This window comes from Elaeis guineensis, chromosome 3, assembly GCF_000442705.2.
Source record: "Elaeis guineensis isolate ETL-2024a chromosome 3, EG11, whole genome shotgun sequence".
NCBI lineage: Eukaryota > Viridiplantae > Streptophyta > Magnoliopsida > Arecales > Arecaceae > Elaeis > Elaeis guineensis.
Genome location: NC_025995.2, coordinates 113,293,397 through 113,317,688, shown reverse-complemented (window position 1 = coordinate 113,317,688; position 24,292 = coordinate 113,293,397). Strand labels below are relative to the sequence as shown.

Genomic DNA, 24,292 nt, shown 5'->3' with positions numbered 1-24,292 from the left:
TTTCGTCCAGTAGCCTTTCAGTTACTTTTTCCGTTCAATACTTGTCGCTACCCTCTTTAAGAATTGAGTTCTGGGAGTTGTCTTGAAATCGTTCTTGCAGTGGAGTAGGCACCAACAATTGGGCTCTTGGAGTTATAGGTACTTCAATTTCTCTTCCTATTTATCTTCAAGAATTGCGTTCGTGGAGTTACAGGCACTTCAATATATATTTCTATCCGGTGCTTCTGCTATTTTCTTCAAGAATTGGGTTCTTGGAGTCACTTGAAATCCTTCTTGCAATAGACCAAGGTTATTTCAATTTCCTTTTGTTTTCCATGCTGCTATTTGATGCATCGTATATATGATGCTAGCTAACTGATTTTTTTTAAAAAAAAAAAAAAAATCTGGTTCATGATTCTTCCTTGAGATTCCTTGTGTTGTACTTGCTGACTGATTTGCAGGGCATGCTTTATGCTTGTCATAGAACGAATAGGTAGTTAGTGGGAGTGGTTGCATGAACAATTAGTTTTGTAACCCTAGAAAGACTTTTTGTATTAAACGTGGAAGGGAATCAATATGAAATGTTTAGTTTTTTTATGCATTGTGAGTATTATACAGGGCGAGATAGTTGTTCTGGAAGGCCGATATTGATGTATACCGCAGCTAGAAGATAGAAGTACTCATTGCAACTGAAAATTTTCATGTCTTCATTTATTTTCTATTTTTTGATTGAGATAGTTAATTTAATTCTTATCAGCATGCCTGGTTGTTTTGTTGGTGTTTACTCTTCACATGTCTTACCTAAACTGTATTCTCAAGGGTTTGAATTGCCTGGAGGTGCCTTTCTATGGCTATTTAAAACTTTAATGATCCACTTATTCTTTTCTTTTTTTTTTTTTTGGCATTTAGATGTAACAACAAGTGATACTATCACTAACTATATTGTAAATATAACTGGTTTACTGGAATTTCCATTTCTTACTACAAGAGCAAATAAAGCTTTCAGATATAGCTGTGATGCTTTCAGATTCAGGAAATTATAACTTGAAAGACCAATCCTGGTGAACTATACATGCACTTCTTTTCCCTTGTTATCTTAAAAAGGCAGGCTGGGCTGAAGTGAGTAATAGCCTGCACCCAGCCTGGGTGTTTGGCTGTTCAGATGATAATTGGGACTTCACTTAATCATTAGTGCCCAAGAGAATGCCTTGGTTGTTGGGAGTGATATATTGTCAAAATTCTTCTTTGCTTCAGGTATTTGCCATTTTATTTCTTTTAGTTTGTCCAATGCTGTAACTATATATTTATTGGATTGTCTGGTCTTGATATATTCTTATTGAAAGTCGACAAGCGTGTTTTTTTTGTTCAAGTCTGTGCCTATGCTCTGTGGTAAACTTAACCTGCTGTGTTTCTTGTGCTGTTTGACATATGACTGGCATTTATCATATGAAAACAGATGCTTCAAGTACCTGAGAGCTTCAAATTATTGTAGATTTCCTATTATGATTTTTTTTTAAGCACCACAAGACTTGCATGATAATAAAGGCTGCAATTTAAGGGACCTATTACATGCTACTTACACTATTTAGTATTTACCATTAGACCCAATATTCCAGTTTCAAGAACATAAGTAGGTATGTGATGTTATAGAATATGTTGATTTGTCATATCCTGTGGAGATTCATTTTATACCACAAACGAAGAATTCTTTATTGTGTTTTTACAGTCTGTTGCCCCACAGGTAGCTGAAGAGATGAGCATCAAACATGGAGAAAAGGTTGGGTATACTATCCATTTTGAAGCTCAAAACAATCCAGTATGACCTCTTCCCTTTTTTTGTCTGTTGGCATTCTATTTAGTTGTTGCTTGAAATACAACACTATGCTTGTATTATTAGACTTCTTCAAATAGGCACAAGGTTATTAGCTTTTTAATTCACCTGGTGTGTAGCTGAGTGAGGAGTTTTCTTCTAGATTAGGTGGCAATTAACTGGATTTATTGCTCTCTCTCTCTCTCTCTCTCTCTATGTCTCTCACACACGCATGCATGCACATGCGCGCGCATGCACGCATGCATGCACGAACGCTCACACCCATGCACGCACACCATCTCTCTCTTCCGCCTTCCCTCATGTGCTATTCCTGAGTTTGACCAAGATAAGATTCCTAACTGATGGGACTTTGCTCAGAGAATTGATGGATGATCATCTTTGGATCAAGTATGGTGGTCAGTTGCAAATTTTAAAATATATTGTTTCCTATCTCATATATATTTAGGTGCTAAAGAGAGAAATGTGCTTACCTCTGTTAAACATATGTAAAATTCACAATCGACAAGACTTATCCAAACAACCATGGTGGCTTCAGAGATTGTTCTTCACCTTGCATTTTTATAAGAAATACACATACCGTTACCTCCAACCTCTCTGTCTCCAAATCATAAGTGAATCTCCTCACCATGATATCCTCATGTATTGTGAACTCATTTCGATCCATCTTTACTCAGTTTACTCAGTAAGCAACTCCACCTTTTCAAATGCGCTGTCTAATTCCATGCATCACTATGTTGCTAGATATCATATTCACCATTTTAATATTTTTGCTTCTTGTCTTCTGTGTGTGTCTCTTTTTTATACCCTAATATTCTGATTCGTACAACTATTTGGCTCGTTCCACTGCACAGAAGGTTTTTTTTCGCACAAATCTCAAAGGCATATAGTGGTGACGTAACATTATGGGTTTCTTCAATGTTGCTATTTTTCTTTTCTATATGAATTAAGTAATTGAAGAAGTTTGTCATGCTAGCAGTGCGTGCTTTAATAATCTCGCACCTCTTTCAATGTTTGTATATCTTTTTCTTTACCATATCTTTTGATTTCACCTTTGAAGCATATTCCTTCTGTTTGGCACAATAGTTTAGGACGCCACCAGCAGTTTAAATTCATCTTTTTTTTTTGGTTTTGGAGGTTATGAGAAATTTTTTAAGAACTTTGTTTATTAATCCTTTATCTATTTATGTTGTCTTGTACTAGTGTCATAATAGTAGCCACGGCTGATGAAAGATCTCAATGCTGTAGACCCTTTTGTATCCTTTACAAACAGATGTGTTGTTACTAAGCCTCTTGAAAAAGGTATATTTTGCAAACTATATTAATCAATTATTCTGTTACTACTGCTTCTCTCTATCATCATCTTGAAGCTAATTTCTTGCATGGATGTTGCCAGGTCCAATGCTGTAGACCCCACAATTGAGGTAAAAACCATGTCAACTTTTTTCCATATTAGCTCTTATTTTGATCTACTAAGAATTTAGATCTCCTCCTCTTCTTCTTTTCCTTCTTCCTCCTCCTCCTCTTCTTTTTCTTCTTTATGACTGGTTCCTGGAGCTCTGAGAACAGCTGACCTCAATCCATATTTAATTACCAGCACACTTGCAAATTAGTCTTTTAGTAATATGATCTGCCATTCTGCCTAAGACAGAGAATAGGGGGAAAAACAGAAAATAAATTTTGGATTTTGAGTGAAGTGGATTACCTAGCTCAAGTGCTCAGGTTTCCCAAAAAGCTTCTTCCATTTTCCAGATGGTTAACACATGGACATATATTGTAGCCTCTACTTTTCTTTGTGCTGGTGTAAAATGGCATTGGGAAAAACCTATAATTATAATTTTTACAACCTCTGTCATGCCTTTATATAAAATCATAAAGTCGTCATTAGGGTATGCCAAAACAAAAGTAACTGGTGGTTATGTGGGCATGTCATTTGAATCTGGTTGTGGCACTGATGATCACTGTTTGGAGGAGAAAACATCTTTCTTACGGGCTTGTACTCATACTATTCTACCATAGGGGTATATCTGCAAATAATGTCTAACCAACCTGTAATGCATAGCTTAATAATTTTCTACCTTTTGTGCTATTGTGGATGATCTCCCAAACTTGGATTCTGCACATGGCATTGATGCATGTTAATCTTATACATTGACAGTAGCCTTAGCATGTGCTTTTATTCGTGTTTGCTCAACTTCTCACATTGCTTTTTATTCTCAGACAGAGGAATATAGGACAGGCTGCTGATGATCCCTCATGTTGTGAGCTGCCTGCCATACTTTCTGTTGAAGTAGATTTTTTGAGCTTTAACACTATATATATATATATATATCCAACCTGTTAAAAGTTTTTTTGTCATTATTCTAACCACATGCCAAAATTCTTAAGTTGAGCTGATAAATTTTCCATTCTACTAGCATAGGGAATACACTGTGGAAATTTATTGTGTTGAGGAGCCTGTCCTGACTATTTACAAGTGCTATTGATGCCATGCTATCAATTCATGACAAGGTAAATTGCAGCTCATAGAAGGTGATAGTTGTTCTGCTGCTGTATTGATATATTTGATCCCACTTGATTGTATCACAAGTTGCAGGAACCTTCTAGTTGGATGCTATATCAGCTTTGCGACCTGCATCCCAATTCTTTTGTGCTTCTTGACTTGAAAACTCTTCTACAGTCATTTCATTGTTATATACTTCCTCTAATCCAAGGTACAGGACATTCCTTTGCTCAGGGATATTTGGGCTTGGCAGGTAGCTAACTTTTGTATTAGGATTACACATACTTAGAGAGTAGCAAATAAAGCTGCTGATCATATGGCAAGCCAAGCATTGCAAGCAGATGTTTGCTGGTCCTATTTGTCTGTTCTGGATTCTAAGTTCAGTCAAATATTGCAAGCAGATGGCTATGGAATCACTTTTTTGGTGCTCATCCCAATATTCTACTAGATTGGTTATTTATGGACTACTTATACGTCATAGGCGACTACTGTTCATCATTTCTTCAGTTGGTTTTCCATTAATCCACAATGCATCAATCAGTTTTTATTCAATCTGCAGTCTCTCCTGCTTTATGGTGCCATATGGGTATATCCATGGCCTTCATTGTTATGTTTCTGCTTATCCCTTTTGCTTATGTTATGGATCAGCTTTACTGTGCCATTGCATATGTCAGCACTATGTGGAGCCTCTGTTATTCTATGCCATTATCAGTTCTGTAGCACTATTTCTGGTCTTCTTCTCAGCAGTTGCCTGTTAGCTGACAATGTTCCTGGTTCTGCCAATGATTCTACCTTTGAAGGGGTTGCTGCTTTGTCCTAAGCAAGATCGCCATACTGCAGTGTTCTGTTTGCATTTAGCACTTTCTGATACTTATGATATTCACTGTCTACTGTTCTTCTATCTCCTGCATGGGTTCTTATCTTCTGGATTATGTTCTCATTTCTATGCAGTTTTGGATCTTGTTTTGTTTCTGCTAGCATTCTCTCTTAGCTGTTATATGAGCAAAGGCAGTCCTGTATTCCAAGTGCAAAGGCAGTCCTTATTCTCATTGGGCTCATATATTATTCAACATTTACTTTCATCTGTCTGCTGGAGGGCTATTGTGCTATGGTATATCTGCTCTGCTATATGTTCTTTGCTATGTTATGTGCTCTTCAAGCAGGTGTCTTGTGCCATTGTCATATTCTATCTTTCCTGATCCGATATGTTGGGAACATATATGCTCATTTTGCTCATCTTCAGCGGTTCAATACTTGTTATGCCTTCAAACATACTTTAAGCTGTTATAGCTATTATGCTACCTGTTTTTCTGCTGTTTTATCAAGTTATATCTCATGCATATGCTCTATCCTTCATCATATGTGTTTTCCACATAAGGCCGATGGTTCTTGTTGCATGGGTTTCTTCATAGGACCTATAATTATTTTCCACTGTACTCAGGGTGCACTTCCAGATACTCTGTGCTTTCCTACACAGGCTCTTTACTTAACATCATGCCACCCAATATTCAATGAAATCGGTATTGTTCTTCATTTTCCTTTTTGTCATTTTGGATCCTGGATGTAAATTTTCTTCTACATGCCCTCCATTAATTTCAAATTCATTATTTTTCTTGAGCACTCACCTTTTAATATGTCAAGTAATGTTATTTTGTTTAATTATATTCTCACATCATTGTCCAATCACCCTGTTTCATAAATTCCATGTTACAATGAAATGATTGCCATGTTCACTCTGCTTTTTCAGTTACCTAAATTTATCTCTGCTTTGTTTGGTTATTATATTGATATGGTGCAGGAACCAGCTGGGGACATTCTAGTCTTCCTGAGATGATATTGATGCTGCTGCACGGTTACAGAAGATACTGAAGACAATGATAACCATTTTCCTGATCGTATCATATCTATAACTTAACACCATCTTTTTACTTTTGGTCTGTGGGAAGAATTGGATTAGAAAAGGTGGTAAAGGAAAGCACATCAAGTAGAAATTTTACAGAAAAAATCCAGAAATCTGGGACGAAACAATCAGCATCTTCTTCTTCTTCTTCTTTTAAATTACCTATATAAATTGGAATACAGATTCATTCTAAAATAATCAAAATCAACTTCTATTATCTGTCGCATTCCTTGTGAGCAAGTTATTATTAGCTGCTTTGTGCGTAACATCTAGTTCAATGTATCTCTGTAACTAGCCAAAGAGCAATGTGCAGTCAATTGCTTTGTTCTCTTTTGAGACACTTTATTATTTCTAAATTATGAATAGAATAATCAGCCATATTGTTTTCCATTTGGCAAAAGCACGAAGCCTGCCCTTAGAGAGGCAGCTTCAAACACCTTGAACCACATAATCTATTGAATCGCTTTAGTGTGCTATGTTCTACTTAAATGCTTGAACACTTGAATGTACCTCCTATTATTGCTTGCTTTCACATTCTTTTTAGATAATTATATTAAAAAGCCATGAGCTTTTTGGAGATAAATGTACGGTCTTGCTATTAAAGTTCTTATAACACTAATTGGCATTTAACCCATTGAAAACATAGATCATTGCGGCATGAATACATTTTAAGAGAGGCTAACTACTTCATACTGTGGGACTTCCAGAAAGCACTCTAGAAATGTAGGAGCCTGCTGACTTATTTCTCGTGCTACTTTTGGCTACTATTTCTTTGTTGTTGCAGATCTCACTCAACCTATTAAACAAGACTGAAGATTTTGTCTTTAAGCAAGTTTCGGCATGCTTATGTTTCTACCTTTTTGGTTAATATTGAAACTTTTTTAAAACTTAAATGGAACAGGCTGAAACTAAAATACACGTATTAATCAAATATTCATGTGAATTAGAGAAAGACTTAAATGCAAAATATGGAAAATTAAGAGCATGTTTGGTGGCCTTTGATCCTTTTTGAAAGCATATATCAGCATGAACAATAGTTCTTTACACTTTACATGTCATTTATGTAAGCATGCATGCAGAGTAAGCATTGCAATAAATGTTTTATAAGGTGTTAACCATTCAAGTAACCATTTTGCAAGTTATCTTTATGCTCAATTGTTTAAAATGTGTGAAAAGTATCAATGTATTAAGTATATTAGACTTTTGAACTCTTTGGGATTTTTTCACCCTCCTGATTTTCATGATCATGATTTATCCTTTTCTGTAATTTAAAATTTCTAAAGCAGAAAGGGGGAGAGATCGTGAACTTGGAAATTTTTTTTTGAAATAGAAACTTTGGATTTCCTGGTTTCAGGGATCTTATGAATTTCAGAGGGAGAGCCTTGGCACATGGGTAAGATTGCTCTACTGTGGTCTGAATGTCATGGGATCAAAACATAGAAACAACGGTCTGCATGCAAGAATAAGGCTGCATACATCTGACCCTTCCCAGACCTTGCAATTGACGGTGCCTCCTACGCTAAGATGTCCTTTTATTAGAGATTTTATAAATTTCACTACTAACTAAATGCCTGCCCAGATTTATGTACTTGTAACATGTATTTAGACAACACTTTTAATAACAGAATATGATGATTCTGTAATGCATCAAAACAAACCCTTAATGGTGACATCCTAGTCGACCATGGTGGTGACTTGGATCCAAGGATATGCATGGGGAGACACCACTCACCTCTTGTTGCAGGACATCTTGAGACTGCTGATGGGATAGTTATCAAGCATGTCTTCCGAGAGGCGAATACCGCGGTTGATTGGGTGGCCACTTTTGTTGCAGAGCATGTTGGAGACTTTCTTGGATGGATGCGGAGGCAGCCCTATGGCCTCTCAGGCTTATTTTGTTTTCTAATCTTTTTGGATGTGTTCACACTAGACTTATATGAACATTCCATTTTTAGCCAAAAAGAAAAAAAATGGTGATGTCCTAAAGATGCTATACTATAGCATTTCATATAACCCTTATTACAATAGCTCCATTCTCTACTATAATCTCCTTAAAAATTGACACTGTGCAATGGAAGTTACCACCAGCATTGACTTGCCTGGTGGGCATGCAATGTGGAAAGGGATGAATCTACTAATTCCCTCTAATAGGGATTGTGGCATTGAGGTTACTTTTTGTTTGTTTTATATCCTCAAAAGTTGAGACCTCTAGAATGGTAGCTGTTCTCAAATTTGTGCTTTTTACTTGAAGTCTCTGAGTAAATTTCTTTCTGGATGCTTCTAACTTACTGGTTCTGTTAGGTTTCTTGAGATTGGTGATTTGTCAATGCACAAGATATCTTTCTATATCTTCATGAGAAAGGATGAAGAGAAATAAAGAAAATAAGAGAGAGCAGGAAGACTGAAGTAAAGAATGTTGATTCAAAGTACCTGGCTGATCCATGCTTTACTGAATTTGTTTTTTTTTGAGGTCTGCAGTTAGATCTTACATCCACGATAATATGAAAATCTGAACCTTAGCAATTATTTTGCCAATGCATTTAATTGATATGATCCTTTTTCGTCGTTCTTTGCAGAATGAATGTTTTGTAGCCATGCGCTGCCCAACTTATGGGGGTTGGTTTTGTATTTTTTGAAGAAATCCTGGCCCATTTTTTGATTTGAAAACCCTAGCGAATTTTATCTATAACAGTTGATACTGATAATATATGTCAAATCTATGTAATCCGGTAGGCAAACAACCAAATTCTTTCTGGACCATATAAGACCAGCCTTATTTTTTGATATATGTCATATTTCTGCATGTTTATCACACTTTGTCTAAGCTGTAGATACTTATTCTTAGTTTATTAGTCATGCTAATCTTTTAATGCTATGAACTAACTTTTAGGATTCATTTTTTTATAAGATCTGCTAGTGTCAGTAGATCACCATGTTGAAAACTGAACAAAGCCACTGATCAATTAATATTTTATTTCCATGTTGTCAGTTTTGCTACTATGAATGGGGAGGCTTTCACATGCAGATCAGGCTAGTAATGACTAATTATTATGATGAAACTGACCAACATTTATGGGACTTTTGAAAGGATCATCTATATTTGCATTAATATATCTTTGTTTAAGGACCTAAATGTTTCCTCCCACTCCCAAGGAAAAGAAAAGAAGGTTGTGATATCCACTAATAATGTTGAGGTGTATACTTAAGCATTATATTGGAATGTTTGTAAGACCTTTTTAGCTGATGTCTTTTAATTTAATGCAGGAAGCAGCGTATGTCGTGGATGGTGGGTTGAAAGCAGTGTTTTCATAATCTGGTATATATTGTTAAGTTCTTTATTTTTATGCATAGATTGGCATAGGCTGTTTATTAGCATATACAGAATTTTAGCTTAACATTTGTATTCCTTTGTAACACAGAGATTACATGAATCTCAATTGCAAATCAACAACAAATGTATACTTAAGCATAGTATTGGAATGTTTGTAAGACATTTTTAGCTGATGTCTTTTAATTTCATGCTGGGGGTAGTGTATGCCACAGAGTTGGTTGTTCAAGCGAGGTTTTCATAATCCTGTATACCTTTTACGTTCTTTATTTTTATGCATGGATTGGTATAGGTTGTTCATTAGCTAATATAAATTTTTAACTTAACACTTGTATTGCATTGTAGCACAGATTATGTAAATCTCAATCACAAATCAACAACAGTGGACATAAAACTTAAGAAAAATAAAAGAGCAATCCCCTAGGCTCCCTCCTCCTTTGAGATCTTCCAAATCAATTATGATTCGCCCTTGTTCTCATGTCCATTACTATAAATTTAACCACTACAAGGGTCTCCTCAGTTTTTTATGCATGCCAATCGAGCATCTCTACTTATTATTCAGTGCCTTCGTTTTTTGCAATTCTGTTGCTTTTCTCTAATGCACTAATTTTGATCCATTACTTCATGATATTTTATAATTTTTCAGGAAAGAAGTAAATTATGAGTATTTGCTACATATATTATATATATGTGCATATATTTGTCTGTCCTTTCTCCTTATTTGAACTGTGACTTCACATTTCCTTGTTTCCAGTTTAATTTGCATATGAGCATTCTCCCCTTATTGTGAATTCAACCCTCTCATGTAATCTTCTCACGATTATCTGGCAGTGATTGGACTCATAGAGACTATATGTGATTTGGTATCACAGCAGCAAGGTATCTATGATGTGATTAAAGACTTAGGACATCTACATTAACATAATTAGTGAAGCCAATCATGCCTGGGAAACTTTGATGAGATGAAGTAAGGTTGGTTCACATACAGAACATTATAGTCATTTTGTGATGTGGTGTCTCTGATAGATGAAGGTGGATGATCTTATTGGACTGTTTAATGAGATATGCATACTGTAGATGATTTGTGATTCATATGAAATATGGATGGTGACTCAATTGGACTGCATTAGCTTAAGCACATTAGAATAAAATATAGGTAGATGGTCCTTCAAGACTTAATCCACTGTCCACTAAGTTACTTGGAGTTTAGCTACAGATAATTAGATGTCCTGCTGGGTATTATCAGTAGTTGTTATTTACGATAACAATTTTTTATCCTCAAAAAAAAAAAAAACAATTTTGAATGGGTAGCTCATGCCTTTATGATGTATTGTGCTTAGACAAGGAGTTGTAGTGTCATGGTAACTTCACAGTTGGATTAGTTCTGTACACATTTTTTTTTTTTTGTTTAAAAGTCTAGTTGTTTATGGAAATCACTTTCATGTACCTCTTCCCACCCTTGCCAAACTTTTATTAAACCAAGGCAAATGGACCCTTTTCTCCTGCAAGGTCAAGACTATCTGATCATGGTTCATATCCTTTTGTGGGAATTTGGATTATCAGGAATTTGTAGATCCAGTCAATTTTCAAAATATGGATGAGGAAAACTGACCTTGACAGGTTTGATATATACAGATGGAGATGAAATCGTGACATTAAATCCAGAGAATGATTTTTTGTTCTCTTCTTGTAGGGCCTGGTCTGCATCTCTGGTTACGGTCAATGCTTTTATGTGGAATTATGAATTGTGAGTGATGGCTGGTATTGAACTCCAGAAGGGTAGAGAATATGCCTGGAGGGTTCTGGTCCTGTGAAGCTATTGAAAAGTGAATGTGGAACACCTCTTTGTTGCTATTGCTAAGCTTCTAACATCATTTTGAGCAGGAGGGGAAGAGTTTGTTGAGCAGTTTGTAGGCTCGTTGTTTAAGATACACCTTATGTTCAATAGCTTGCAAGCCTAATTTGTTATCACCTTCTTTATAAGATCGTTCATGTATGTCCTCTTTTTGGTGCTATATGATTATCTTTCGCTTTTATTAATAAAATTAGTGAACTTGTGCTCCTACACTGCATAATGTAAAAAGGTAGACTAGAGAAATCTTAAGAGCTACATTTTTAGATTATGTGTTGAGAGTTGACTGGATTGGTTCTGGCATGTTAAACAAAGATCAAGGATGCTCCAGGAAAACAAAGGGGCTCAGATTTGTGCAGAACAGACGTGAAAGAGAATTAAAATATGCAAGTGTTTGTTCTAATCATTGGAAGGATTTTTACTAACTTGTAATCAAATGTGTGGCCCTTTGAAGGAACAAATGGTGATTGAGGTGAGGATACACAAAGCAGATGGGTTAAGGCTGGTGTACTGCATTCTTTCTATGCTAAAACGGTCAGGTATGATCTAAAATTTTAGATCAATCACAAACTGCAAGGTTGTCCTGCTGTAAGGTTTACCCCTTACAGTGCAAAGGTTGTCCTAATTTGTGTAGATCTATCTTTAATCATAAATTTGTTAGATATGATCTAGATTAAATTTATGATTTATTAGATTTAAAAGATGTTTAAATCTGAAATAAAATCTCTTTGTTAATAATTTTTGTGCAAAGAAATTGTTTAAAGTTGAAATTGTTTCAATTACATGAACCTGTTTAGATTAGATCTAAAGTAGTTTCATGTTTATTTCACTTGCATCTTGATTATGAATCAAACATGCAATATGATTGGTAGAATAATATTGTAAAATTATTTTACAAATATGAAAATTATTTTTTGAAAAGCCAAACCCAACCCTCAGCCCAAAACTTAATTAAGAATTAAAAAGTTGTTTGAATAGGTTCTTGGATTGTGAATTGAAGAACTTAAGACACAAACCATAACACATTGGGTTAATGGGTTAGCGGGAATTAGGTCCATTAATTGGGTTAGACCTATGGTTAGATTGAAGATGGACTTAATTAGAGAATTGACTAAATCTAATCAATTGTTGTCTTAGATTAGGTCAAGGATTCTCTAGATCAATTACAATAGTTGTAATTGGTCAAGTCCATGTCTTTAACGAGAACCAAATGGACTTGATTCTTGGCTAAGCGGTCTAGCACGAACTGTTAGGTTGATCTAATCGAAACTAATTAAACTAGTTGATGTCTAAGGTAAACCAGACCGGTGGTTTTTAATTGGGAGCCCGCTTACCTGGCCATTTCTGATGGTGTCTAAGGCAAGCTTTGGCAGACCCTCCCACTGATCGAACTTACCTGGCCTCTTGGTGAAATTATGTTTTGATCGGATCACTTGACTATTCGAGCTGACCCATGTCAGCTAGGTAAATCAGTGTGACTGATTTAGGTGCTCCTAGACCAGCCCTGGTCTCCCTTAAGCTGACTTGGTGAAGCCAATGGGAGGATCATGATAAGCTGGTTCATCTGATCTCATCCTTTATATTATTTAAATCCTCTAAAATTATTAGGTCCTTAAAATAACAAAGTTATGGAGATAACTGAGTCATAGCCTCCCATTAAGGTGTTTGATAATGAGTCCATTAACTCAATAATCATTGCAGACCCAAAGGCTTGGTGCTTGTTGACTAATGGAATTATCACTCATCATATGACGACTTGGAAGTGTCTCTCTAATGGTGGTTAGGTGAGCTAACCAAAGTTGAGCTTAATCATTCGTTGGTTAGATACACCATGTATGATCATGTTAATGGTTGGACCTAATTGGATCCTTACAGTGGAGGCCAAAGCCTACTGATTAGGTTTCTGGGGCAAAATTAAAATTACTAGAAATTGTTTAGAGAAACAATTGGTTATGAACCTACCCCTAGATGTACATGGGTTGGCCAACCAAAGTTGGGCTTGTGTGCAGTCTAAGTGGATTCTAGTACCCGCTAAGGAATTAGGGTAATTCCTCGAGTTGGAGGTAGAGGCTACCAATTCGAATAAAATAGTGGGAGAAACCTTTTGATTAAAGTCCAAATCTTTAGGTTTAATGAATCAATTACTAATTAGGTTATGGTTCTCCTTTGTGCAAATATGGCCACTTCCCTATCGCTCCGATCATTGTTGGACAATGATAAGTTGGTGGGACCCAACTTCGGTAGCTGGTACCGAAAGTTAAAGATAGTCCTGGAGCATGAACGGATCCTATATGTGATAATGGATACTGCACCTGAGGAGCCAGCTGCCAATGCACGTGGAACAGTCAGAGACACTTACCAGAAGTGGCTCAGTGACCGGACCACGGTGCGCTGTATCATGCTGGCTGCTATGAGTGACGAGTTCAGTTGCAAATTCGAGACGGCTCAGCCAAAGGACATGCTTCAAGTGTTGGAGGATGCCTTTGGCACACCCGATGACGTAGAGAGGCACAAGACTAGTTGTGCCATCTTCAACGCCAAAATGCAGGATGGTGCCTCTGTCACTGATCATGTATTGTACATGATCGAGCTGATGGAACGATTGAGCAAGCTCGGCTTTCCCTTGCATGAGCAGCTTGGGAAAGATGCAATGCTGAACTCGCTGCCCAAGTCTTATCTCCCATTCCTCACTCATTATAGAATGATAAAGCCTGAAGAGAACTACCACGGGTTACTGGGGTTGCTTCAGAACTTTGAGAAGGATCACCAACTTTACAAGGAGTCGGTGAACTTAGTGGGAGATTCGTTTTCTGGTTCTCGACCCTTTAAGAAAGGGAAGAAGAACAAGAAGAAGAAAGTGAAGAAGGTGCAAGTTCAGGCTGGGACATCAGTGTAGAGTCAGACCAAAAAGATCAAGCCTAATAAGAGTCTATTCTACTGGCAAGCACCCTTGATTAGATAGTGTGTCAGATATCTACTTATGGCACTGTAGGTTAGGTCATATAAACAAGAACAGAATAAACAGGTTGACTCAAGAGGAAATCCTCGAAGTCAGTGATTGTGAATCACTTCCAATCTGTGAGTCCTGTCTTCTTGGTAAAATGACCAAGTCACCTTTTACTGGAAAAGGTGAGAGAGCTACTAAGCTCTTGGGCCTAGTACATACTGATGTATGCGGGCCCATGAGCACCAGTGCTAGAGATGGATATTTCTACTTCATAATTTTCACGGATGACCTATCCCGATATGGATATGTCTATCTGATGAAACATAAGTCGGATTCATTTGAAATGTTCAAACGATTCCGAAGTGAAGTAGAAAAACAAACTGGAAAGAGTATTAAAACTCTTCGATCTGATCGAGGAGGAGAATACCTTTCTAGTGAGTTTCTCACATATCTAAGAGAGAATGAGATTTTCTCCTAATGGACTCCTCCAGGAACACCACAGCATAATGGTGTGTTTGAAAGGAGGAATCGGACTCTGTTAGACATGGTCCGATCCATGATGGGCTTTGCTAGCTTGCCGATATCCTTCTGGGGATATGCACTCGAATCGGCCTGTTATCTGTTAAATAGGGTTCCAAGTAAGTCTGTAATTAAGACTTCATATGAGATATGGACGGGACGTAAGCCAGCACTTTCACACCTTAGGGTCTGGGGGTGCCCGGCCTATGTCAAACGATTAGTCACAAACAAACTTGGATCTAGGTCTGACAAATGCTCATTCATAGGGTACCCCAAAGAGACAAAAGGATATTTTTTCTACCATGCTGATGAACAAAAGGTGTTCGTCAGCCTTAAGGCAATCTTTTTAGAAAAGGAGTTCCTTGGTGAAGGAACCGTTGCCTCTAAGATCGAACTTGATGAAGTTCAACAGGTAGAAGGACCGACACCAATAGCTGAACCTGAGTCTGATATGATTAGATCATATCCGGAACCCAATGTACCTGCACCATTAAGGCGATCTAGTAGAGTACCGCGTCAACCGGACAGATACTACGGTTTCTTGGTCCGGGACGGAGATCCCATCGAACTTGATGAGAATAATGAGGATCCGATCACTTATATGGATGCAATGCAGAGACCTGATTCCGAGAAATGGCTTGAAGCCATGAAATCCGAAATGGAGTCCATGAAGGTCAACGATGTATGGACATTGGTTGACCCACCTGAAGGGGTTAAACCCATTGGGTGTAAATGGGTCTTCAAAAGGAAGAGGGGCGCAGACGGAAAGGTAGAGACCTATAAAGCCCGTCTGGTAGCCAAGGGGTATCGTCAACGTTATGGTATTGACTATGACGAGACGTTTTTCCCTGTGGCAATGCTCAAATCTATTCGGATAATGCTTGCAATAGCTGTCCATCTAGATTATGAGATCTGACAGATAGATGTAAAGACAGCTTTCCTGAATGGAGAGCTGACCGAAGAGGTGTATATAATACAACCTGAGGGGTTTACATCCACAGATGAGTCCAAGGTGTGCAAGCTTCAGAGATCCATTTATGGATTGAAGCAAGCTTCTCGGAGTTGGAACATGCGTTTTGATAAGGTGATCAAAACGTATGGCTTCATTAAGAATGGAGAAGAGCCCTGCATCTATAAATGGGCAAATGGTCCAGTTGTGGTATTTCTTATCTTGTACGTGGATGACATTCGCTTAATCGGGAATGACATCCCCGTACTACAGGGAATAAAAGTTTGGTTGTCATCACAGTTCTCCATGAAGGACTTGGGTGAAGCATCCTACATCCTAGGGATGAAGATCTATAGGGATAGATCTAAAAGGATGCTTGGGTTATCCCAGTCCATGTACATAGACACTGTGCTGAAGAGGTTCAGCATGGAGAATTCCAAGAAGGGCTATCTACCGATAGGTCATGGAATTTCTCTCTCTAAGAAGGATTGTCCGACAACTCCTGAAGAGAGAGAGCGTATGAGTAGAGTCCCATATGCTTCAGCCGTGGGATCTATCATGTACGCCATGACATGTACAAGACCAGATGTGGCATACTCACTAGGAGTAGTGAGTAGATACCAATCTAATCCTAGAGAAAATCACTGGAAAGTGGTTAAAGCCATCCTTAAGTATTTGAGAAATACTAAGGACCAATGGTTGGTTTATGGCGAGTCAGATCTGAAACTTGTGGGGTTCACAGACTCCAGCTTCCAATCAGACCATGATGACAGCAGGAGCGTGTCGGGTTATATCTTTACTCTGAATGGTGGAGCCATCTGCTGGAAGAGTTCCAAGCAGCATACTGTGGCAGACTCTGTTTGTGAAGTGGAGTACATCGCAGCATCGAATACCGTGAAGGAAGCTGTGGCTGAGGAAATTCATCAACGAGCTTGGAGTAGCACCCTCCCTCGATGGTCCAGTCCTGCTCTACTGCGACAGCACTGGTACCATAGCTCAGTTGAAGGAACCCAAAGCACATCAGCGGACGAAGCATATCTTGCACCGCTTCCATCTGATCTGAGAGATCGTGGATCGAGGTGACGTCGACCTTTAGAAGATCGACGGAAAGGAGAATCTAGCCGACCCCTTCACTAAAGCCCTGGCGATAAAGGAGTTCGACAACCACAAGTCGAAGATGAGTATTAGATACTGTGCCGAGTGGCTTTAGAACAAGTGGGAGTTGTTGGGAAATGTGTCCCAAAAAGCCAATCGTCAAGCTATTGACGGTTGAGCAACCAAGTATTGTAATTGATTTGTTAATAAATAAAATATATTTGGCATCTTCATCATAAGCTTTCATCTTCTAATGAACTCCGTTGTTATGATGAAGTCCTTAGGACATTTAAGTTCGATAAAGAGAGGATTTATCGATTAGTCCTTAAAACTGTTCACGATCAAATGATAGGCTGTTAATAAGGACGACAGCTTCTATCGAGCATAGGTCGCTGTAGGCCATATGGGTTGGTTGTCCTCTTAACCAAGGAGTGTGGAGACACTGGTATGGCATACAGGTGAGATGTAAGGGTACATCGTCATTGAACGTGACCAACTCCAGAGTATTCTGCTGTCGAGAATGTCTCTGATGGGATATAGGTATAAGTGTCCCTTAGACTTGAGATCGCCTCAGTGACTTGCAAGCAACTCACTGTGCTTTGGTACTGGACTAACTGAATTTCTAATTCAGGGACGGAAGGCTTCTGGGCACAGTCAAATACTTGCGAAGTCAGAGTGTGATCGAGATGGGATTGACTACTCCAAGAGTTGGAGAAGAATGAGTCGCTGTATTTCAATTTAGCAAAACCTTGGCCAGGGTAATTCATCAGATGGATTTGATATTTTGAAATACAATGTGGACAACCTGATCAGAGTTGACAGTTAAACTCTGGGGTGTTCTATGATCATTTTGGTCAAGGGGATGAATTATATGAAAACTATATCCGCATGGATTTTAAGGATGTTGTTCTATACATTCGACCTATCCGATCGTCGGGTACCATTGCTAGATGGTCACTTCGATTGGTATAGGAATTTGTTCCTATGCTACCGGCTTAGGTTCGGACCTATGAGGTCACACACATTAGAGTTCATGATCCGATCGGATGGTTGATCAATGATTAAGAATCGTTCTAGGGTTAAATGATCAATACGATTGACATTTAACCCAGTGCAAGTGTTGCAGGAGGATCTATTAGCAATTCGATTGCTGATTGGCTTAATTTGATTAAGCCAATGGGCTGAGATTAAGTCTAATTAAATATGATTTAATTAGATTTGGTTTGGACTTGATTGGATCAAGTCCAATTGATTTATTGGATAAGCCAAGTGCAAGGAAAAACTAGTCCTACTTCAACTAGGACTTGGGTCAATCTAATTTCTAATTTGATTAGAAGATTAAATCAGATTTAAATCTAATTTAATCTGATTAAATTAGGTTCTTAATTGGGTTAAGACCTATTTTAATTGGGTTGATCTAATTTTGATTTGATTTGGTTTGGGAAACCAAATTAAAACAAGTCATAAGACAGAATCCTAGTAAGACTAGGATTCCACCTTGCGCCACATAATCCTTCTCCACGCTCTCTCTCTTATTCAACGCCAATCTCCACTTATTTTGTGCGACAAAAGCCCTCTCCCAGATCTCTCCCACGTTCACAAAAGGTCTCCTCTCTTCTTTCTTACATGGAAGGTGGTTTGGATCAAATCTAAAAGGAATAAGTTTGGATTTCGAATTCTATGAGATAGAGTTTTAGAAATCCAAAACTCTTTCAATTTTGCACCGAATTTATCCAAAATTTTTTTGGAATTTTCGTGGCTTTTAGGGTATACATTGTGCACCCTTTTCTGGTGATCCATGCACGAAAATATGAAGGAGGTGCTCAAGAGTTGGGCGTCCCTTAACTTGCCATGTTTGGATAAGCCTTGACTAGGTGTTTGACCTAGACAAGGACTCTATCATATCTCTCTATATAAGACTAGTTTCTTCGTGAAATTTTAGGGGAAGTCAGAGATTTGAGAGACCTTTGTGCCATCCAAAAATCAGAGAGAAATACCTTTGGGTCGTGGAGATATAAAAGATGCAAGTTTGGGTGTCTAGAGAGAAAAACGTGAAGAAGAAGAGGGTCTTCTTCTAGGATTTTTGTTTTCATATCTTTCCTCCATCTTGAGTTTCCTGAGAGCGTCTCAGATCTGAAACTCCTCCTTCTACTTTCCATCTTTGGAAGAGTCCAAATCAAGAAGGAGGCACCTGATCAACCATCAAAGAAGGATCAGCGCAGTACTAGCATACTGTGCTGATTTCCTGAAGCAGGACTTCTGATCGAGATTCGTGGGCTCGTGTGGATGACTCCTAGAGGCCGGACGCGTGTGCGGCTTGCAACATCATCCTCAAGCCCAGATCAACAAGGTTAGAACGTCTAACTTGCAAGGTAATAGATCTGATCTATTGTTTAATACATACATTAGATGTAGTATAGAAACATGTTGATATGAACAACATGTAGTTCATGCTATATTTATATATTTTGATTTCAGATTTAATAATCAGATTATAAATTAGATCTAATCTAAGAAATAATCTAAGCATGTATAAATAATCATGTAATAAAGAACCTAGGCTCTGATACCAATTGTAGGAACCAGATCTAGGGTTTCAGGGTTAGATCTTGAAACCTTTTCAAGATCATACAGCGGAAGACTAATCCTGAAACCCTAGATCTGGTTCCTACAATTGGTATCAGAGCCTAGGTTCTTTATTACATGATTATTTATACATGCTTAGATTATTTCTTAGATTAGATCTAATTTATAATCTGATTATTAAATCTGAAATCAAAATATATAAATATAGCATGAACTACATGTTGATCATATCAACATGTTTCTATACTACATCTAATGTATGTATTAAACAATAGATCAGATCTATTACCTTGCAAGTTAGACGTTCTAACCTTGTTGATCTGGGCTTGAGGATGATGTTGCAAGCCATGGACGGGACGTAAGCCAGCACTTTCACACCTTAGGGTCTGGGGGTGCCCGGCCTATGTCAAACGATTAGTCACAGACAAACTTGGACCTAGGTCTGACAAATGCTCATTCATAGGGTACCCCAAAGAGACAAAAGGATATTTTTTCTACCATGCTGATGAACAAAAGGTTTTCGTCAGCCTTAAGACAATCTTTTTAGAAAAAGAGTTCCTTGGTGAAGGAACCGTTGCCTTTAAGGTTGAACTTGATGAAGTTCAACAGGTAGAAGGACCGACACCAATAGCTGAACCTGAGTCGGATATGATTAGATCAGATCCGGAGCCTAATATACCTGCACCATTAAGGCGATCTGGTAGAGTACCGCATCAGCCGGACAGATACTACGGTTTCTTGGTCCGGGATGGTGATCCCATCGAACTTGATGAGAATAATGAGGATCCGATCACCTATATGGATGCAATGCAGAGACCTGATTCCGAGAAATGGCTTGAAGCCATGAAATCCGAAATGGAGTCCATGAAGGTCAACGATGTATGGACATTGGTTGACCCACCTGAAGGGGTTAAACCCATTGGGTGTAAATGGGTCTTCAAAAGGAAGAGGGGCGCAGACGGAAAGGTGGAGACCTATAAAGCCCGTCTGGTAGCCAAGGGGTATCGTCAACGTTATGGTATTGACTATGACGAGACGTTTTTCCCTGTGGCAATGCTCAAATCTATTCGGATAATGCTTGCAATAGCTGCCCATCTAGATTATGAGATCTGGCAGATGGATGTAAAGACAGCTTTCCTGAATGGAGAGCTGACCGAAGAGGTGTATATGATACAACCTGAGGGGTTTACATCTACAGATGAGTCCAAGGTGTGCAAGCTTCAGAGATCCATTTATGGATTGAAGCAAGCTTCTCGGAGTTGGAACATGCGTTTTGATAAGGTGATCAAAACGTATGGCTTCATTAAGAATAGAGAAGAGCCCTGCATCTATAAATGGGCAAATGGTCCAGTTGTGGTATTCCTTATCTTGTACGTGGATGACATTTTCTTAATCGGGAATGACATCCCCGCACTACAGGGAATAAAAGTTTGGTTGTCATCACAGTTCTCCATGAAGGACTTGGGTGAAGCATCCTACATCCTAGGGATGAAGATCTATAGGGATAGATCTAAAAGGATGCTTAGGTTATCCCAGTCCATGTACATAGACACTGTGCTGAAGAGGTTCAGCATGGAGAATTTCAAGAAGGGCTATCTACCGATAGGTCATGGAATTTCTCTCTCTAAGAAGGATTGTCCGACAACTCCTGAAGAGAGAGAGCGTATGAGTAGAGTCCCATATGCTTCAGCCGTGGGATCTATCATGTACGCCATGACATGTACAAGACCAGATGTGGAATACTCACTAGAAGTAGTGAGTAGATACCAATCTGATCCTGGAGAAAATCACTGGAAAGTGGTTAAAGCCATCCTTAAGTATTTGAGAAATACTAAGGACCAATGGTTGGTTTATGGCGAGTCAGATCTTAAACTTGTGGGGTTCACAGACTCCAGCTTCCAATCTGACCATGATGACAGCAGGAGCGTGTCGGGTTATATCTTTACTCTGAATGGTGGAGCCATCTGCTGGAAGAGTTCCAAGCAGCATACTGTGGCAGACTCTGTTTGTGAAGCGAGTTTAGGTCGTGGAGATATAAAAGACGCAAGTTTGGGTGTCTAGAGAGAAAAACGTGAAGAAGAAGAGGGTCTTCTTCTAGGGTTTTTGTTGCTCCTAGATTGATTTTGATGATTACAAAGCAGATTGAAGGGATACAAACAATTGAAAAAGTCCTTATGCTCTTCAAGGGCAAAATCGTAATTTTGCTAAAATCCTGATTTGATAGTACCATTTGGTAGAACAAATGATTTGAAATCTATTGGTGAAAATTTCATTGTGTTTGGACTAATATTTTTGAAGTTATGAAGGTTTAAAGTGCATGAGTCGACTCATGAGTCAACTCATGGCACTATGAGCTGAATGGCACGAAAAAAATTCCCATGGCACGCTGGATTTTTTGGCTTGGCACGACCTGTGAGTCGACTCATGAGTCGACCCACAAGGCATGAGTCGACTCATGAGTCGACCCCTGCTGATTTGAACCGAAAAATTCAGAAATCAGATCTTCTGGTCTGTTGCAACAGAAGTCGACTCATGAGTCGACTCCTGAAGCATGAGTCGACTCATGAGTCGACCCCTGCGACGGGAAATGTCAGCAACGGCTATTTTTTTGCCCGTTTTAATTGCCATTTATGCTTCCTAAAAATCCTCTAACGGCTCTTTATCTGCCTAAATTGTTTTCTCTTGCTTCTAATGCTACAAAATGCTTTAAATGATGAAAGAAATTGCAGATTAAATAGCGGATCAAACGTGAAATCAAACGTAGAGAAGAAATAGAGAAGAAAAGAGAAGAAAAGAGAAGAAAAAGAGAAGAACAGAAGAGAGGATCCGAAATTTGCAAGAAAAAGCCTGAGATCAACGAAATATCCATAGAGAAAAAGAGAGAGGATCCACAATATACCAGAGAGATTGTGAAAGAGAAAAGGAAGATCTTTCAAGGAGAGAATTCTTCACGCCTATCGTTTCAACCTTGATCTAGAGATCGTTCAAAGCTTTCAAGAGATCTTCAATCAACAATCAACCTCTTCTCAAGCGTTCAACCGTTCATTCATCTTGAGAAAATCTGAAAAAGGGGTTCTTCATTTGAGTAAAGTTTTTATTGTTATATTTGCTCATTTAAGGAGCTGTTTTTGTATTCATCTGTGCTCTAAATATTCTTACTCTTTGTGAGTTTTTGCTCTTGTTTTTGGAGGATTTCCAAAACAAGGAAAGGTTGATCCGAACCTGAAATCGGAGTGTTGTGGGTTGGCTTGTACCCGGGAAACAAGTGTTCTAGCTTGGGATAGCTAGGGTCGGAGTTTCCGACGTCCTGTATTCTAGCTTGGGATAGCTAGTGTCGGAGTTTCCGACGTTTTGTATTCAGGTTGAATACAAAGGATAGTGGATTAAAATTCCCAAGTGGGATCTTGGGGAGTGGACGTAGGTGCAAGGTTAGCACCGAACCACTATAAATCCTTGTGTTTGTGGTGTGCTTTATCGCTTTATCATATTTATATCCTTGCAATACTGCTTTAGTTAATTAATATTGATTTAAAGCCATTATTTTGTTCTTCATAAGTTATCGGTTGGGCTTAAAATTTTTAGAAACCCAATTCACCCCCCCTCTTGGGTTGCATAGCTGGGCAACAAGTGGTATCAGAGCCAGTGCTCTAGCCCTTCTTTGATCTAACAATCAAAGAGCCAAAGATCTATGGCAACCCATGTTGGAACTTCTCTAGCCGAGGGGCAATCAACAAACCGACCTCCACTTTTCAATGGGTCTAATTACACCTATTGGAAAGCTCGGATAAAGATTTTCATACAAGCACTCGACTATGATATGTGGAGTATCATAGTGAATGGTCCTCACACACCCACCAAGATTATAGATGGTGAGGAGTCAACCAAACCCGAGAAAGAATGGGATGAGGTTGACAAGAAATTAGCACAATTAAATGCCAAAGCTATGAATGTTCTTTATTGTGCACTAGATGCTAGTGAATTTAATCGCATTTCTACTTGTGCATCTGCTAAAGAAATATGGAATAGGTTAGAAGTCACCCATGAGGGAACAAATCAAGTAAAAGAGTCTAAAATAAACATGCTTGTACATAAATATGAATTGTTCAAAATAGAGCATGATGAGTCCATAACTGCTATGTTTACTCGTTTTACTGATATAATCAATGGTTTAAAGAGTCTTGGCAAATCTTATACTAACAGTGAACTTGTAAGAAAGATTCTCAGGTCACTGCCAAGAACTTGGGAAGCCAAGGTGACTGCCATCCAAGAAGCAAAGGACTTGAACACTCTACCTCTAGAAGAGCTTCTTGGATCCTTGATGACTCATGAACTTAGCATGATGCAACATCAAGAGGATGAAATCAAAAAGAAAAGAACCATTGCCCTCAAATCCACAACTTCACCTGATTATGAAACAGATGACTCTGAAGATGAAGATCAGGATGAGGAGATGGCTCTCATCACCCAAAAATTCAAGGAGTTTCTAAGAAAAAGGAAACAGGGGATGAGAAAGAAATTCACAAAAGAGGATCAAAGCATAGAAAAGGAGAAAGATCAAACCCTTATATGCTACGAGTGCAAGAAGCCAGGACATTTCAGATCCGAATGTCCTCAATTGAAGAAAGGTCCAAAGAAATTCAAAAAGAAGGCAATGATGGCGACCTGGAGTGCGAGTGATGACTCAAGCTCCAACGAGGAAACCTCAACCGAACAAGCCAATCTGTGCCTGATGGCACATGAAAATGAGGTAACTTCTGAATCCACTAGTGAATTTACTTTTGAAGAATTGCATGAAGCTTTCTATGA

At 38.4% G+C, this 24,292-nt stretch overlaps 1 long non-coding RNA gene across 42 annotated transcripts in view; it reads left to right on the top strand.

Moving 5' to 3' along the window:
- The window catches only part of LOC105040805 (uncharacterized), a 35,331-nt gene that overhangs the window by 970 nt on the left and 10,069 nt on the right, over nucleotides 1-24,292 (top strand). For 3 of the 42 annotated variants that reach the window (XR_012140014.1, XR_012140032.1, XR_012140017.1), the window contains exons 3-8: nucleotides 101-1,233; nucleotides 1,721-1,795; nucleotides 3,011-3,109; nucleotides 3,204-8,680; nucleotides 8,787-9,526; nucleotides 11,845-11,929. This is a non-coding gene — a long non-coding RNA (uncharacterized lncRNA). The other 39 variants (XR_012140016.1, XR_012140023.1, XR_012140042.1 and 36 more) reach the window with 37 other exon arrangements.